General features: G+C 42.1%; 1 protein-coding gene and 1 long non-coding RNA gene across 17 annotated transcripts in view; both read right to left on the minus strand.

The window, feature by feature from the left end:
- The window catches only part of cacna1g (calcium channel, voltage-dependent, T type, alpha 1G subunit), a 351,728-nt gene that overhangs the window by 65,445 nt on the left and 270,151 nt on the right, over positions 1 to 16,132 (minus strand). The window lies entirely within an intron of this gene.
- On the minus strand, positions 635 to 10,291 carry LOC119479419. The gene is made up of 3 exons (XR_005204679.1): positions 10,281 to 10,291; positions 4,111 to 4,260; positions 635 to 644 (listed from the first exon to the last, which is right to left on the minus strand). It is a non-coding gene; the product is annotated as an uncharacterized LOC119479419 (long non-coding RNA).

Consider the following 16,132-nt stretch of genomic DNA (forward strand, 5'->3'; position numbering starts at 1 on the left):
AAAATGGTCGGCAAACGCCGCTTTATTTCACGTACGTATCATAACAACAGCTTGTACATCTGCGTCCTCGGTTTTCTGGTTTCCCCCTTTTTAACGACGAATACGGACTACCGCGACCTGCTGGTATGGAGAGTTATTTCAACTCACGCAGAAGCAGAACGTACATGGTAGTTGGCCACCAGGTGTAGTCTTTGCGGTGTGTTTGAGTGCAACTTTTTGGTAAAGATGAAGGCGACGTGAGGCGTCCCAACTAGTTCTTTCATGTCAGGTTGGTGTGTCTGGGCCTTAAGAAGCCCAGTCTGCTCTGATTGGCTTGCGAGAAAAAAATGTTTTCTGATCTAAGCAGCCCACAAAAAAACTGACTGGGTTTGTCTTGTGCATTCTTGTTCACAGTTTGTAGGGTTGGTAGGCACTGCAGATACCTAAATGTATGTGCATGAGCACTGAAAAAGTGAGTTTTTCATGATATGTCCCCTTTGAGAGCTGGAGATTTGGCCTGGGAGTTGCTTTTGGACGCGGCCACCCTCAAAAACATAATTCCATACATTTCCGAGGCGGTCTTTGTTGGGAAATACAGACACAGCAAGGGTCCTCGGTTGTGGGACCGATGAGTAGGAAGGGCACGGCACAGCACTATGGGTATACTGTGACCGTGCGGGTGAGCGCAGGTTGGGTTGGGTTGGATTGGATGTGTAGAGAATGGATCTGGAACACCAGTGGAACTACAGCTGTCCAGAATGTGGTGATCAAGTGAGGGGTGTCTACAGTAGGTCGTGAAGTGGAAAAGATGTTTTGCCGGCTACTCCGATGAAAAGGAGGCCTGACCATGAATCTCAAAGCAACACGAGACACGGCTATGACTTTGATTCATCGGTGCAATGGTTTCTGCTTAGCTGGATCCCCTCTGAGTGTCTCCGAAGGCTCTTTGGGTTTGGTAGTTGCATCACAGATTTATGGATAATTGGAATATCAGCGTAAGGAGAGTGGATCGGTATGACTGAAGGGAATGAGATGAGATGTTTAAAGGTTGGAACCCAGATGATAAAAAAAGAATGGCTGTGAAAGAAAGAGCAGGACACGGGCTGTAAAAGCAGCAACAGTGCACTTTGAAGGTAAATTATCTGGCTGGTAATGATTAAAAATGTTGGCAAGAAACATTTATATTTTCACATTTCTGAGGGCGGTAGTTTGGTTGAATGCGGCGGCTGCTTTTATGCCCCTATCCTTCATGGTGAATGGCTCAGTAGTAAACCTTGAGACTCAGTGTCTGCCAGGAAAAAAACGTGTCAATGTCAAGGACTGGATGTCCAATTTTTTGAAATTCAGCAAACACTGAGTCTAAAAATAACAAACAATTGTCAACAAAAACAGTTGCTGTAAAACAATCAAAAAGGATTTAAGTGGAATTCCCGAATGCTCTGCTGCCCTGCTTAAATATTAAGAGAGACAGAGAGAACACAGACAAAAACTATAACAAAAAAAAGAGAAATGAATTCATCTGGGGAATAACAGAGAGGAGCAGCAGAGCAAATTGAGGAGTCCAGAAGAAAAAACAGGCAAAGAAATAAGAAAACGTGACATCATTCAAAATGACAGGGTATGATAACACACGCACGTCTGCACTCTTTAACGCACACAACACACACATTGTTCTGGTTCACATGGTAGACTGACACACCTCTTTCTGAGTCATACTTGAGCAGGATGGACCGATTGAAATGGGGGACTGGATGGTGAAGGCAAGCGATTGGACGGCGTGAGTGGAGGGCGGAGCAACAGGGATAACAGTGATGACAAGGTACAGACCGATGGGAAGCTTTTTTTTAACAGTATAATGACAAAGTGTTTTACCCTTTCTCCCTTCGTGGAATCCACGCTTTTATCCAGAGCAACAATATCAACACAGTCCCTGGTGACTACACACATTAGAAAGAAGAAGTCCTAGAAAGATTGATGATTTTAATGTCTTAGCTTTTCTTGTTTAAAGGCTTTTTTAACTTTCAAGTGCCCGGCTTTGGATTTGGACCTGTTCTACACCTTCATGCTTGATTATCTGTTAAAACAATATAAAACTCATTCAAAGATAATAAATCATGTTGTTTCTTTTACTCTGTCAAATATACCCCTCCTAGTCTAGCACTAAACCTGGGAACAGATTTTAAGATTATTGAAACCTAGACACCCAACACATGATGACTATTCCGCCAACATGTACTGATTGTTTAGGGTCGTGTCTGGAAGGTAACCCACAAAAACTTACAAAAACACTTGCGAGATTCACTGCTATCTATCCTAACCTTACCCATTCAAGCTCAATGCCTAACATTATCTATTCAAGGTCAATGCCTAACCTTAACCATTCAAGGTCAATGCCTAACATTAACTATTCAAGGTCAATGCCTAACTTTACCCATTCAAGGTCAATGCCTAACATTAACTATTCAAGGTCAATGCCTAACTTTACCCATTCAAGCTCAATGCCTAACATTATCTATTCAAGGTCAATGCCTAACCTTAACCAATTGAGATCGATGCCTAACCTTAACCATTCGAGGTCAATGCCTAACCTTAACCATTCAAGGTCAATGCCTAGCCTAAACCTTTCAAGGTCAATGCCTAACCTTAAACATTCAAGGTCAATGTCTAACCTTAACCGTTTCGAGGTCAACGTCTACCCTTAACCATTCAAGGTCAATGTCTAACCTTAACTATTCAAGGTCAATACCTAACCTTGAACATTCAAGGTCAATGCCTTAACTTTACTATTCAAGGTCAATGCCAAACCTTAGCCATTTGAGTTCAATGCCTTACCTTAACTATTCAAGGTCAATGCCTAACCTTAACTATTCAAGGTCAATGTCTAACCTTAACCATTCAAGGTCAATGCCTAACCTTGAACATTCAAGGTCAATGCCTAACCTAAACCTTTCGAGGTCAATGCCTAACCTTAAACGTTCGAGGTCAATGCCTAACCTTAACCATTCAAGGTCAACGTCTAACCTTAACTATTCGAGGTCAATGCCTAAACTTAAACATTCAAGGTCAATGCCTAACCTTGAACATTCAAGGTCAATGTCTAACTTGAACCACTTTGCAAGAGTTTCGCAACTTGTGGGTTACCTTCTAGACACAACCATTGTTTCGCCTTGACAGAAAGGAGCATATGTTGAATGACTGAGTAAATACAGAGGTCAACACACTGGACATCATTTAGACTATGAAATTCAAATTCTCACAAATTCCTGTAGCAAGGCAGAACCGGACATCCATCAAAAACAGATTTGTCTTTTTTGTGTCTCACATATGTGGAAATTGCTTGGAAAAGGTAAAGAAACAGAAATGAGATAGTGGGAAACAAGAAAAGTTAACCCTACAGAGAGATATAAGGTGAGCTGTGGCTATGCACAAAGCTGCTGTACTGGATTAATAATTTCTCACACACGGCACACCACACTGCTTTATCGGTAGCTTCCTGGCCAATCTTTGCTATGTGAGTGGCACAGCCCTAGGGATGATACTGTTGGTCTGATGGTTGGTCTGTTGGTCCACCACTTTGGTCCAGACTGAAATATCTCAACAACTATCAGATGTATTGCCAATATTTTTTTACAGACATTCATAGTCTCCGAAGGATGAAGCCTAGCCTTGTTTGTGACTTTGGTGATCCCCTGACTTTTCCTCCAGCACCACCATGAGTATATCTCAACAACTATTGGATTGATTGCCATGCAAATTGGTAACAACATCAATGTTCCCCTAAGGATGAAGTGCAATACTTTACCCTTAACTTCTCATCTACTGCCACCATTTGTCCAATAATTTGGTTTATGACCAAACTAACGAAATTCCCATCAGCCTCAGTTGCACTTTTTCTTTTGAGTTAATTAGCAAAATGTTAGCATGAATGTTAGCAAAAAGGCCTTAAGTCTTGTTATCCGATAGCATTATATACTACTTGACTAGGTGACGATCAGTCAGCGACAGTCGTAACAATCTAACAAATCAACACATTTCTTAGATTTTATCATCTAATTTTCAACAGCAACTGTCCAGGACCGGAACAGAATATGTCTAACTTGGTCTGATCATTTGTGACGCCTAAACTAATACTATACCCGGTGACCGCTTTGTGTGTTCCGCGATCTAGCGGCGCCGCCATTGCTGGGGTGGCAAATCGCAGTGACTCTACTGTCTGCTAACCGTGTTAACTGGTGACTTTGAGCTGAAAGCGTTCGTGGTTGCTCGTAGTAACTTACGTTACTAATGGCCGGCGTAGATAATAAACACAGATGATTTTGTGTTTAAAATGGATTAAAGTCAAATTGAAGTCTTTTACGAGGACACCTACAAGTTCTGTTCATGCTTTCAACAGCTGACGTCACTACGAGCAACCACGACGCATTCGGTTGAGAATCAGTTAACATAGTTAACAGACAGTTTGTACGGGCTCTGTTTGTAATGCCGACCGATTAATGAATTTTACTTTGTTATCATTAGGTTGCCCTTATTAGAGTAACTGATGTTATATTTCCCAATAATTCCTCAGTTAGTTGATGGAGTTCATTTATTCTGTGGGACCACCGCAGCCCCTAGACAGTGTCTTTAGCCCACTAACGTTAGCTACGCTAGTTAAGCGGCGTTAACTTAGCCGACGTTACTTGTTTCACCATGTTAGGCTAACGCCAGGCAACTGGGAAATGCTCAGGTTTTTGCCAAACTCCTAGTCACTGTTGTCAAAAGTAATGTTACATGTGCGTATTGTTGGGAGATACCACCGCGGCAATGGCGACTTCCAGCATTTCCCCGGATACGTCTATAATCAACAATTGGATTGTGTGTCATGTCCTGCCTGATTTAATCTGCTACCTCAGCATTTGTACTAAAGGCCTGTCCTTGGATATACCACATATGTAACACAAAGGTCTTGGGTTTTGGACCCCTGCACGGAGAACTACTCCCCCGCTTAGTAGAAAATTCAAAGTCCACCTCATGTCTCTTTTATCACTACATTCAGTGCAGCAGGGCAGCACTACAGCATTCTGCTCTGTGCCGTTCCCTCCTTGACATTTCTGCAAATGAAATATTCATAGAGAAAGTTTCCAACATGAAACATTCATGGCGAGTGTTTTTTCTTCCCGCAAAATACTCGCAGCTTTTCGGTCAAACTAACTATATAGGGTATGATCCTTCACAGCAATTATTAATGTGGAAATTAACGAGCTTTATTATTCATTATATTACTTTCGATTTTCCTTTTTCAGACATCAACACAATCCATCAGATTCTGTTGTCAGTACATATCCATCATCGTCAGCCATTCATGCCTCCAGATTTATGGATGAACTAATATAGTCAATGTCTCCGTGAGGCAAATTTGCTACATCGGGTGGTCGTGTTGGGCTGATACCGATACGTAACATCAGGAAACCTTGACACCCACCCAGCGGCACACCCCCGAGCGGTTGCATCAACGCCGCTTCCAGTCGCCGCTAACCACCAAAAAAGTTCTAAAATATTCATCGCGTTTAACATTTCAATCAACACTGCTACCTACACCTTGTAGCATCAAACTTTTACACCTGCATCTTTGAGACTTTTTTTTTGCCACCGTCTCTCACTCTTTCTCTGTTCCACTCTCCTCTGAGATTTTCCCCCTCCTCTCTCTCTCATATTCGCCCTCTCCCTAAAAGACCGGTGTTATTAATTACATCTCTACAACAGAGGAACAGAAGAAAGAAAGGGGAGCAATGTGAAACTTCCGTTAGATTCATCACTGTTAGCTCTGACCCAGATACAGCTAGGGGATTGGCACCGGCTGGCTTGTGTGTGTGTGTGTGTGTGTGTGTGTGTGTGAGGTAATAGATGAAGAACAGCTATTCATGGAATGTCAAGCTGCTTTGCATATACTCACACTTTTTGTTTTTTGGATGTGTGTGTTTGGTGCTCGGGCAAACAATGTGTAAGGAGATGATCCTATTATCCTCGTGTTGTTGTTGTTGTTGTTGTTGACGGCTGGCCGTGTAGCGACAGCAAAGATTAACAGCGCGACGTATGAAAGGACTTTGTTAACCCACTTCAAGGTGGGTGAGGATTTATGAATCTACATGGAGAAACACAACAGTCCCATTGCTGACTCCGTTATCTGCACAGTTGTAAGCTCGCTTTCTGCAAATCAATTATAGAAGTTTAAAAGCTCTATTCTATTTTCTTACTGACCTGAGATAAATTACATTACGTGGCGGTTTAGCATAAGATTTACGTATATTTTGGTGGAATTAAAAAGGTTCAAAAAGGTTGGAAAACCTCAAAGTTAAATCTGACCTGCATTTGGGATTATTAAAGTTTCAAAAATATATTTTTTCCTACGGTGAAGTCTGTAATCCTAAATGTAAGATTGGACTATTCTACTGAGGTTTTTATATGAGCAGATGTTGTCATGCTGTAGGTCAAACAGTCTGTCAGTTTTTTTATTACTCAGTCAATGTATATATGTGTGACTTGCATTAGGAAATGAAAAACACATGCAAAGAGTGTTTCAGAGATAAATATGAATCCTTACTGCAAGCTACATGTAAATGTATTACATAATAGGCTTGTTAAAATGTAAAACAGCTTTTTATTTATTTTTTGGAACGCAGGCAACAGATCAAGCTATCCTTACTGAAGTCAGCCAAATTTCACTGTGCTACGTCTTAACTCTACCATGGCAAACTCTATCCACGAAACTGAATCCAAAATAACGCAAAAATCTCACGGAAAAGTCCTTATATCTCCGAACCAACATCACTATCAAAAATATGAACGTCAATTAGTAGCTTTTGTCATAAACGTTACGCATCGTGTACATCCTTGAGGTCTAATAAATGTGTTGGATTTCCTCATAAAACATTTACAAAGCCATTTTTTTGAATATTTCAAATGGCGCATTGTTTACATCCATGTTTAATAGCTTGCTGTCTTCCTCCCTGCCTTCGCTGGTGCAGCAGTGCTACGTTTCTTGGCGTGTTACTGCCACCCAATTGTTGATCCGCAGAATAGCGTGAAAACAAGTGGTGGGAATGTGCATGGTGTCATCATCTCAAGTGCTTGAGCGAGTGCACGATACAGACGAAACACCGCTCTTAAAAACATTACTCTATAGGGCTACTCAGTAGGCGAATTGGGGGGGGGTATGCCGTCCAACCTTGCACGGCTGCTGAATTCTCGCAATGTCACAAGATCATGCGATAATCGCGGGATCACATATCCCACGTAAATCCCAACCCCACTGGGTCGGGATCCCACCTCAGCTGCCGCATGCTGGCCCTCACTTTCATTGCGCCACAGGGTTTTGCTTGCACCCTCTGGCTCGCGCGTGCGTTAGACTCCTTGGTCGGCGTTTCAAGACGGGTCGGGTGGGTTGCCGACATCACTGCAGACCCCTGGAGCCCGATTGCTCAAGTTTGATTGACAATTCATCCAATCACCTGCCAAGTATTTTTTGAAAGTGCCTGGCCTTTTCCTACCAGTATCCAATTATAGTTTCTCAGATGGTTCTGTGAAACAAACCATCTGACGGGTCAGTTTAGATGCCATCCCTTGTCAGCAAAATGACTGAAATGCATGGACCTTGTTATCCTGCCATCCCCTCTCTCCATCCCGTAGTAGCAGAGAGAGAGTGCATGGGGCAGAGGGGTTGTTTAATTGAATATTTTAGTGTAGTCTGTCTGACTCACAGATCCTTAACAAACCGGGACCAACCCCTGTCAAAAAAATAACAAATTGCCTACTGGCGCTACCATAACCTGTATAAAATATGGACATCGTCTCTGTGACGTCACCCGTAAGGAAGCTCAAAGTGGCATGGCTCCGGTCGTCGTGTTTATTTCTGCTGTAAAGTTGGACATTTTAATATGGGTGTCTATGGGAATTGACTCGCTTTTGGAGCCGGCCTCAAGTGGCCATTCGAAGAACTGCAGGTTTGGGCACTTTCTGAGCACCAGAGGTTGCTGCTTGGGTGCTACCAGTGGTCAAAAACTCCACAGGGTAGCTTTGAGCTGTTTGATTGTTATGTTGATACATTGCTTTTGCAGCTTCACCACTTTCCAGAAGGTAAGTGCTGGTAGGAAGGAAGACATCACTTCCTTCCTTCATCACACTACTCATAAAGTATATGGTGAGTTTTTTATCACCGAGTCAAAGGTACTTTGTAGAGTTTGTGACTACCAGTAGCGCTATGGAGGGGGTGGGGGGATGTGACATCTGTGGCCAAAATTATTCAATTCAAGGGTCTTGAAAATCACGGCAGCTTGTATCAAACACAACAGAGAAGCATACAGTCGTATATGGTAAATATGAAGATGACTAACAGACACCTAACTGTTTGCAGTGTTTGACGGTGTACACATTATTTTGTCCATGAACATGTATTCCTAGTTGAGAAGATGACTGTTTTGGGGTGAGATGCGATGACGGAGTGTTATGATAGAGAGAATTCATGTGGGGGCTGACCCAGCCAGAGCTGCTTGGGCTACAGTGTTGATCTGTTCGACCTGTTTGGGAAGTCGATGACCATCTGTTAACATGGCAGAGCCACAAGTCTCTGACTGACTTATTGGAGCTAGCACGGCGCACGCACATGAAAAACCACAAATTCAAGCTCTTGCATGAAGACCATACAAGGCTGCATCTTGTACAAGGTTAATTGCTTTTTTGAAACCCTGTCTCCTAGAAAAATTACATTTATAGGACATGCTTGCGGGGGCTAAAATTCAGAGGTTGGGCTGTCAAAGTTAACGCATTACAACGCCACTTATTTCTTTAACGCAACTTAGGATTTATGAAATTAGATGAATATGAAACTAGAAAAACTAAAGAATGCATTGGTAACGCTCCAAACTCCAAATCGGCTTGGCCATTTTCAAAGGGGTACCCTTGACCTCTGACCTCAAGATATGTGAATGTAAATGGGTTCTATGGGTACCCACGAGTCTCCCCTTTACAGACATGCCCACTTTATGATAATCACATGCAGTTTGGGGCAAGTCATAGTCAAGTCAGCACACTGACACACTGACAGCTGTTATTGCCTGTTGGGCTGCAGTTTGCCATGTTATGATTTGAGCATATTTTTTTATGCTAAATGCAGTACCTGTGAGGGCTTCTGGACAATATCTGTCATTGTTTTGTTAATTGATTTCCAATAATGAATATATACATACATTTGCATAAAGCAAGCATATTCACCTACTTCCATGTTGATAAGAGTATTAAATACTTGACAAATCTCCCTTTAAGTTACATTTTGAACAGATAAAAAAATGTGAACACTGGACTTTCGCCCGAAAGACCGGTGTTCGTATCCACTTCCGTAGTTATTTGAACCCAAACATTGACTCATTTGTCACGTAACTTCCGTTAACCACGATCTTTTCCTAAACCTAACCAAGTAGTTTTGTCGCCTAAACCTCACCAAGTTGTTTCCTGTGATGACGGAAGCTTATTTTGAAAAGACTGTATGCATGTGATGTCCTGTGGACAACAGGACCGTGATGATCAGCATGTTAGAACTGTGGACGGCGTCAGGAGGGGGACATTAGTGGGTCTGTTCTGTCCATAACTTTCTGTCAAAGCTCAGCATTGAAGCCTGTTAATAATCACTGATCTAATCGGACCAAATCCACATTGAATAATATACGATATGAAAGCACACGATATGAACATGATATGACGATGAAGTCACCTACGCCGAGCCTGCATACGCACTTTAAAAACACTGAACTGACGGGACATCGGATTTTGTTTTACTGTTATTTCTTTTCATTTTTTGTACACTGTTCATCTTTAACAGTGCACTGCGACAGACAACTGACAAACATCTCCTGCGTTATTTGTATGCAACATGTTGACACTGAATGCATCTACTTAAATGTCCGGTATTTCATGTGTTTAAGAGAAAGATTTTAAACAGATCTTCGGGAAAGATTGAGACCTGGTTAATATTGAAAAAGACACAGCCAAGAACACGATGTTCCCCTAACGTAAACCAGAGTGATTTTGTTGCCCAAAACCCAACCACACACAGAACTTAGGATGTGAACGCTAGTCTCTGGTGTCAACGTCTTGCGTTCTGCACACCCACCATCCGCCCCTGGCCACCCACACACAACTTCCTCGCAGTACAAGAGTGTGGCACTCCAAACCATTCCAACTGAATATAATCCTGCCAGCAATTACACACTTCCCACTAAATGTAACTGGCAAACGAAATTAGGAGTATATAAACACAATTTCTAGCAAACAGGGTTAGTTTGGTAGCTGTTTGCCATATACTGATCAAATGTAGGCTACCTAATGTTACATGCTCATAGAGCTCCCCCAAAGACGGCATAAGGTACGTTCTAGCTTGTCCCAAGGTAACGCTTTATATTAAAGGTCCCATATTATGCTCATTGTCAGGTTCACACTTGTATTTTGTGTTTCTACTAGAACATGTTTACATGCTGTAATGTTCAAAAAACAACTTTATTTTCCTCATACTGTCTGCCTGAATATACCTGTATTCAACCTCTGTCTGAAACGCTCCGTTTTAGCTCATTGCAACGGAATTGCGTTGCTAGGCTTGGGTCCAACAGCTTGGGTCCATGTTTATTTCCTGTCAGCTGATGTCATTTACATACACTGCAACCGCAAACACATTTATTGAGTTTAACTTATTTACCTATTATATCATTGTTAAACCTTTACTAACCTTTTTGTTGCTTTATGCATGTATTAGCAGTTAACTATGCATTTATTAACAGTTAATGCTTTTTGCAGGTACCAGATCTAAAGCGAGAACGCTCATTAAGGTTAATAAATCCTTTATTATGCACTAATTAACCTTTTTTAAAGATTGTAACGCTTTAAATTAACATTCTTGTAATAAACGTGTGGATTTCTTTCTTGATCTTACATTAGTAGCGGTAGCAGTAGTTGCGATGGACATTTGTCTTTGTTTTCTGGCAATTTTTAGAATAAACAGTTATCAGTTTATCAAAAATAAATACCCATGGAGGTGTCCAAATGGATGATACATAAGTTACTTAACTGATTACTTAGTAGTTACTGAACTACTTCACTGTCTCTCAAAGCTATGCATTATGTTTCAAGTACTGGCTGTAAGAATCTAGGTTGCATAGGGGTTATATAGAGTGGTACACTTGTGAGAAACTGCCACTACCTATACAGCCACTGCTGCACACCAACAGCCAACAGCTTATAGACAAGTGCAGGAGCACTGAGAGAGCATCATTACCCTGATACAAGCGGCTGTCTGTCAAAATATCCAGCATGCCATCCCTCTGATAGCTCACTGAGGGGGGGAAATAATACGAAACTATATTTACAATTTGCAGCATACATCATGGGCAGTGTACTGTAGCTTCTCCTGATGCGTCTGTCACAAGCAGCTGACTCTAGACTGCAGAATGCATGACTCAACACAACAAGTCAAGTCAAACAGGGAGACACTTCACATTAACTCTGAGGGGAACTGAGCCGCCCTGAATGTGTGTGTGTGTGTGTGTGTGTGTGTGTGTGTGTGTGTGGCTCATTGTGTGTCAGAGTGCATGCATGCCTACCTGTGTGTATGGTTGAGATTTTCTTCATGTGTCTACCTGATTACCACCATTTTCCTTCAACCTCTCACGTCTCTTTTCTTCAGTCCCAGTTTCCAAATGTGTGAGTCCAGTCACAAGTCTTCAAAAGAAAATTCCAAGTCAGGATGCAGGTGCTTCAGGTCCCCGAAGGTAGAGGTGACACCAAGTCATTGTCTAGAGTGCCGAGTCAAGTCACGAGTCAAGACTGACAAGCCCTGAGTCAAGTCCCAATTCAAGACAGGCAAGTCCCGAGTCGAGACTGGCAAGTCCCAAGTCAAGACTGACAAGTCCTAAGTCAAGACTGGCAAGTCCCAAGTCAAGACAGGCAAGTCCAGAGTCAACTTCTAAGTCAAGACTGACACGTCCCAAGTCAAAATTGGTAAATTCACCGGCAAAACAGGCAAGTCCCAAGTCAAGTCCCAAGATAATACAGGCAAGTCCCAAGTCAAGACTCACAATTCCTAAGTCAAGACTGGCAAGTCCCAAGTCAAGACAGGCAAGTCCGAGTCAAGTTCTGAGTCAAGACTGACAAGTCCCAAGTCAAAACTGATAAGTCCCCAGTCAAGACAGGCAAGTCCCAAGTCAAGTCCCAAGACAAAACAGGCAAGTCACGAGTCAAGTACCAATGCAAGACTGACAAGTCAAAAGTCAAGACAGGCAAATTCCAAGTCAAGACTGACAAGTCTTAAGTCAAGACAGGCAAGTCCTGAGTCAAGTCAAGACAGGCAAGTCCCGAGTCAAGTCCCAAGTCATGACTGACAAGTCCAGAGTCAAGTCCTAAGTCATGACTGACAAGTCCAGAGTCAAGTCCCAAGTCATGACTAAAAAGTCCAAGTGCTAAACTTTGACTTTCGAGTCCTAAACAAGTCATAATGCGGCCTTCACCAAATGTAATGTCATATTAACGACAAAGTAATAATATATTAAATTTACAAACATTTATTTGTTAAAACTGTTACTGAACTTACTTATAAAAAAGTAGAGTTGACATTGCACTTTCATAGCATAGTATACTGTAGCACTATTAACCAGTACCACAACATAAGGAATGTTGTATGTTTCTGTCCTGTCTTGTTGTATTTAACTCATATGCAAAAAATGTGAAAGGGTATCAACTATTTTCATGTTCAAGGGCTCAAGTTCAGTGAAGTCACGAGTCATTGGTGTTTAAGTCCAAGTCGAGTATATAGTCATCAAATTTGTGACTCGAGTCGATGTCATGTGACTCAAGTCCACAACCTCTGCCTGAAGGTGACATTTAAAATGACACTGCAAAAAGAAGTGGTTCGAAAAACATGCTGTCCGAACACATTGGAAGCCACACTGGAAGGTTGTAAAATGCTGAACGTCATAGAGAGGAGACAGACGCGGTATCGTTTAAATACGAAGATAAGGGGAGCACATTTTCAGACAGTCTCTCCTGGAAGATATTCATGGGCGTTTAGCCCAGTTACTTGTAGAAGAAAACATGTAACTCTTTAGGGAGTCAATTCTCTGAGACTTTCGTTTGACTTGAGTCCAAGTCTCAAATCCACACAGCTTGGGTGTGACAATCTGTAATGTGTTTCTAATCTATGCATGTCTATAGTTACAGTTACAATTCGAGTGTAAATTTGTGTAATTCTACCATTTCTCCCCTCCACCTCCATCTGTATCTCTCCTCCTTCCTCCATCCTCAAAATCTTAATGCACCTCCTGCATCATCTCATCTCCTGTCTTTGTTCCTGTCCTCCGCTAAGACAAGAGTCCACACGCTCAGACACAAATTCACAAGTAACACACTGTGTGAATGCTGTTTTTTACATGTGTGTTTTGTGTTCTGTAATTAACTTTGAGTAAGAATATCAAAATACTGCAAGCACTCGTGAAATGCCGCATACGATAAACAGAGGAGTGTAAGGGTCCTGCTCGCCTCTCAGACAGTCATCCAGACTGAGAGAAGAGGGGATTTGTGGACAAGAACTGCTCCTGCATATTTCATAACCTGATCTGCAACCATCTGCCCCCTGACACACTCACATATGCACACAAACACAGTCACAATCTAGCACAGTCAAGTCTACCTTCCAAGAATGTGCCCCTATCTAACAGACATTGTACGAGGTAATATATGTGCTAACAAAGACAAAGACGTAACTACAAGAATGCACACACACACACACACGTTCATAATGCAGAGTTGGGGAAGGGGCCGTCATTAACACACCTCTCAGCAGCACCCACCTATCATAACAATACCTTGACCAGATTGCCATGGAAACAAGTCGCGACAATTCAACCGCGTGTGCCGGCGGACCGGTCAGAGTGGTCAGACAGACCTGAAGTGGCCTTTATGCCCAACAAGAGCCAACCGCTGTTAACAAACCTGCTGTGGTCTCGCTTAATAACAACTTGTACTCCCCGTGACCTTTACACAGTGTGTTGGAGTAAATCAGCCATTAGGAGGAGATAAATGAATGCAGTTTGGCCAGAGCCTTAACTCTATTTTATCTCATGATTTAATAATGGCATCCTCCTGATGCACATCTGATAAGATAGAAATAGAGTGTTTCCCTAAAGAAACTATCTAAGCCCTCGTAAGTGAAACAAGCTCTTTGGAGCCAAAGCTGTGGAGATTGCAGCTAGAATACTCTAACAGAGTTTGTTGCAGTTTCATTTACTGTGATTACATTTACATATTTGGAAATGGGTGTCTTAAATTAAGCTTTGAAGTCAAAGTCCAGAGTCGAGACTAGCAAGTCCCAAGTCAAGACTGGCAAGTCCCAAGTCAAGACTGGCAAGTCCCAAGTCAAGACAGGCAAGTCCTGAGTCAAGAAAGACAAGTCCAAAGTCAAGTCAAGTCCCAAGTCAAAACTGACTAAGCCCCGATTCAAGTCCCAAGTCAAGACAGACAAGTCCAAAGTCAAGTCCCAAGTGAAGACTGACAAGTCCCAACTCAAGTCCTAAGTCAAGACTGACAAGTCCGAGTCAAGTCCCAAGTTAAGACTGACAAGTCCCAAGTCCAGATAGGTAAGTCCAAAGTCAAGTCCCAAGTCAAGACTGACAAGTCCAGAGTCAAGTCCAAAGTCAAGACGGATAGTCCAGAGTCAAGTTCCAAGTCAAGACTGACCAAGTCCCGAGTCAACTCACAAGTCCTAAACTTTGAACAAGCTATTTGGAGTCAAAGCTGTGGAGATTGCAGCTAGAATACTCTAACAGAGTTTGTTGCAGTTTAATTTACTGTGATTACATTTACATATTTTGGCACTGGGTGTCTTAAAATTAAGCTTTTAAGTCGAACACGGACTCAATTGGAAAATAACAGAATGCTCTTGATTGGATTTCTGTGGTCCAGCGCCCTTTAATGGAGGCCAGTGACCTTTAATAGAGGATGTTATTAGATAATGTCGGCAACAGAGAGAATGTGTTCATTCAAGATGGCACCACTTGTACAACCTGCTCTCTAATCTCTCTGCCTCTGATCTAATGTAACAGCGGTGAGCTGAGACACAACGAGAGAGAAACAAAAGTTAGGCAAGTTTAAAGGACGATTACGAGTTATCAAAACATGGGCCTTATTCTTACAGCTTTGGCCATGACAACCTTGCGCTCGGCAAGTCAGACGGGCAAGAAACACAAGCAGTCAGATGATCGGAAAGAGAAAAAAACCGAAGGAATATTGTAAAATGATTATCTGAACTGTCCGTTAATGAACATCCATTACAGTTTACAGACCTTCCCAGTTCACCTTTGACCTACACAATTACATGAGTTTTGGCCCAGGAGTCATGCTGGTAGTGTAAATTTTGTATACACATTCACGTCCCCCCCTCTGGATGAATCGTAATAACTTTGGTGATCCCTTAACTTTTCATCCAAAAGTGTGAAAGGTAAGAACAGAAGGAGTGGGTCTGGTCTGCGCTGCCTTTGTCAAGGTTAAAAGGAGTAATAAGGATTGCCGTCTTGGTTCGGACTATGGAGCCTCCGTGTTGTTGTACACTATAGTGTACATTTTGAATATGTCCGCTCCGAACAACGTGATTGGTTGATGCCTTTATTCGCGGTGCGAAAGCTCCAAAAAAATCATCCTCGTTCCGAAAAAATACAAAAAACATTACATCGCTTTTTCGCGATGCAATATTCACACTCTGTGTGAAAGCACATATGACAAAAGCAAATGTTGGGAAAAATATATTGACGTGCAAATTAATCGCAGGGAAAAAAAACACCCCCGGTATGTAAAGGCCTTTAGTCTTGTTTTTAGCCAAGCTGGTATGGCTCTAAGTAGGGATGCACCAATATCGATACCAGTATATTGGGTCTGATACTGTGCTCTTGTACTCGTACTTGCAAAACGGCTCCGATACAACGGCACGGATGCCACTTTACGGCAGCGTGACATTAACTTCTCGTCACCATCTTTCGGATCCTTTTTGTACAGACATACATGGTTCCGAGAGGATGAATTCCAATGACTGTGGTGTTCCCCCTGATATTTCATTCAAAGCCACCAGCAGTTCAAAATGTTCACTTAC

Source organism: Sebastes umbrosus, chromosome 20 (genome assembly GCF_015220745.1).
Source record: "Sebastes umbrosus isolate fSebUmb1 chromosome 20, fSebUmb1.pri, whole genome shotgun sequence".
Taxonomy (NCBI): domain Eukaryota; kingdom Metazoa; phylum Chordata; class Actinopteri; order Perciformes; family Sebastidae; genus Sebastes; species Sebastes umbrosus.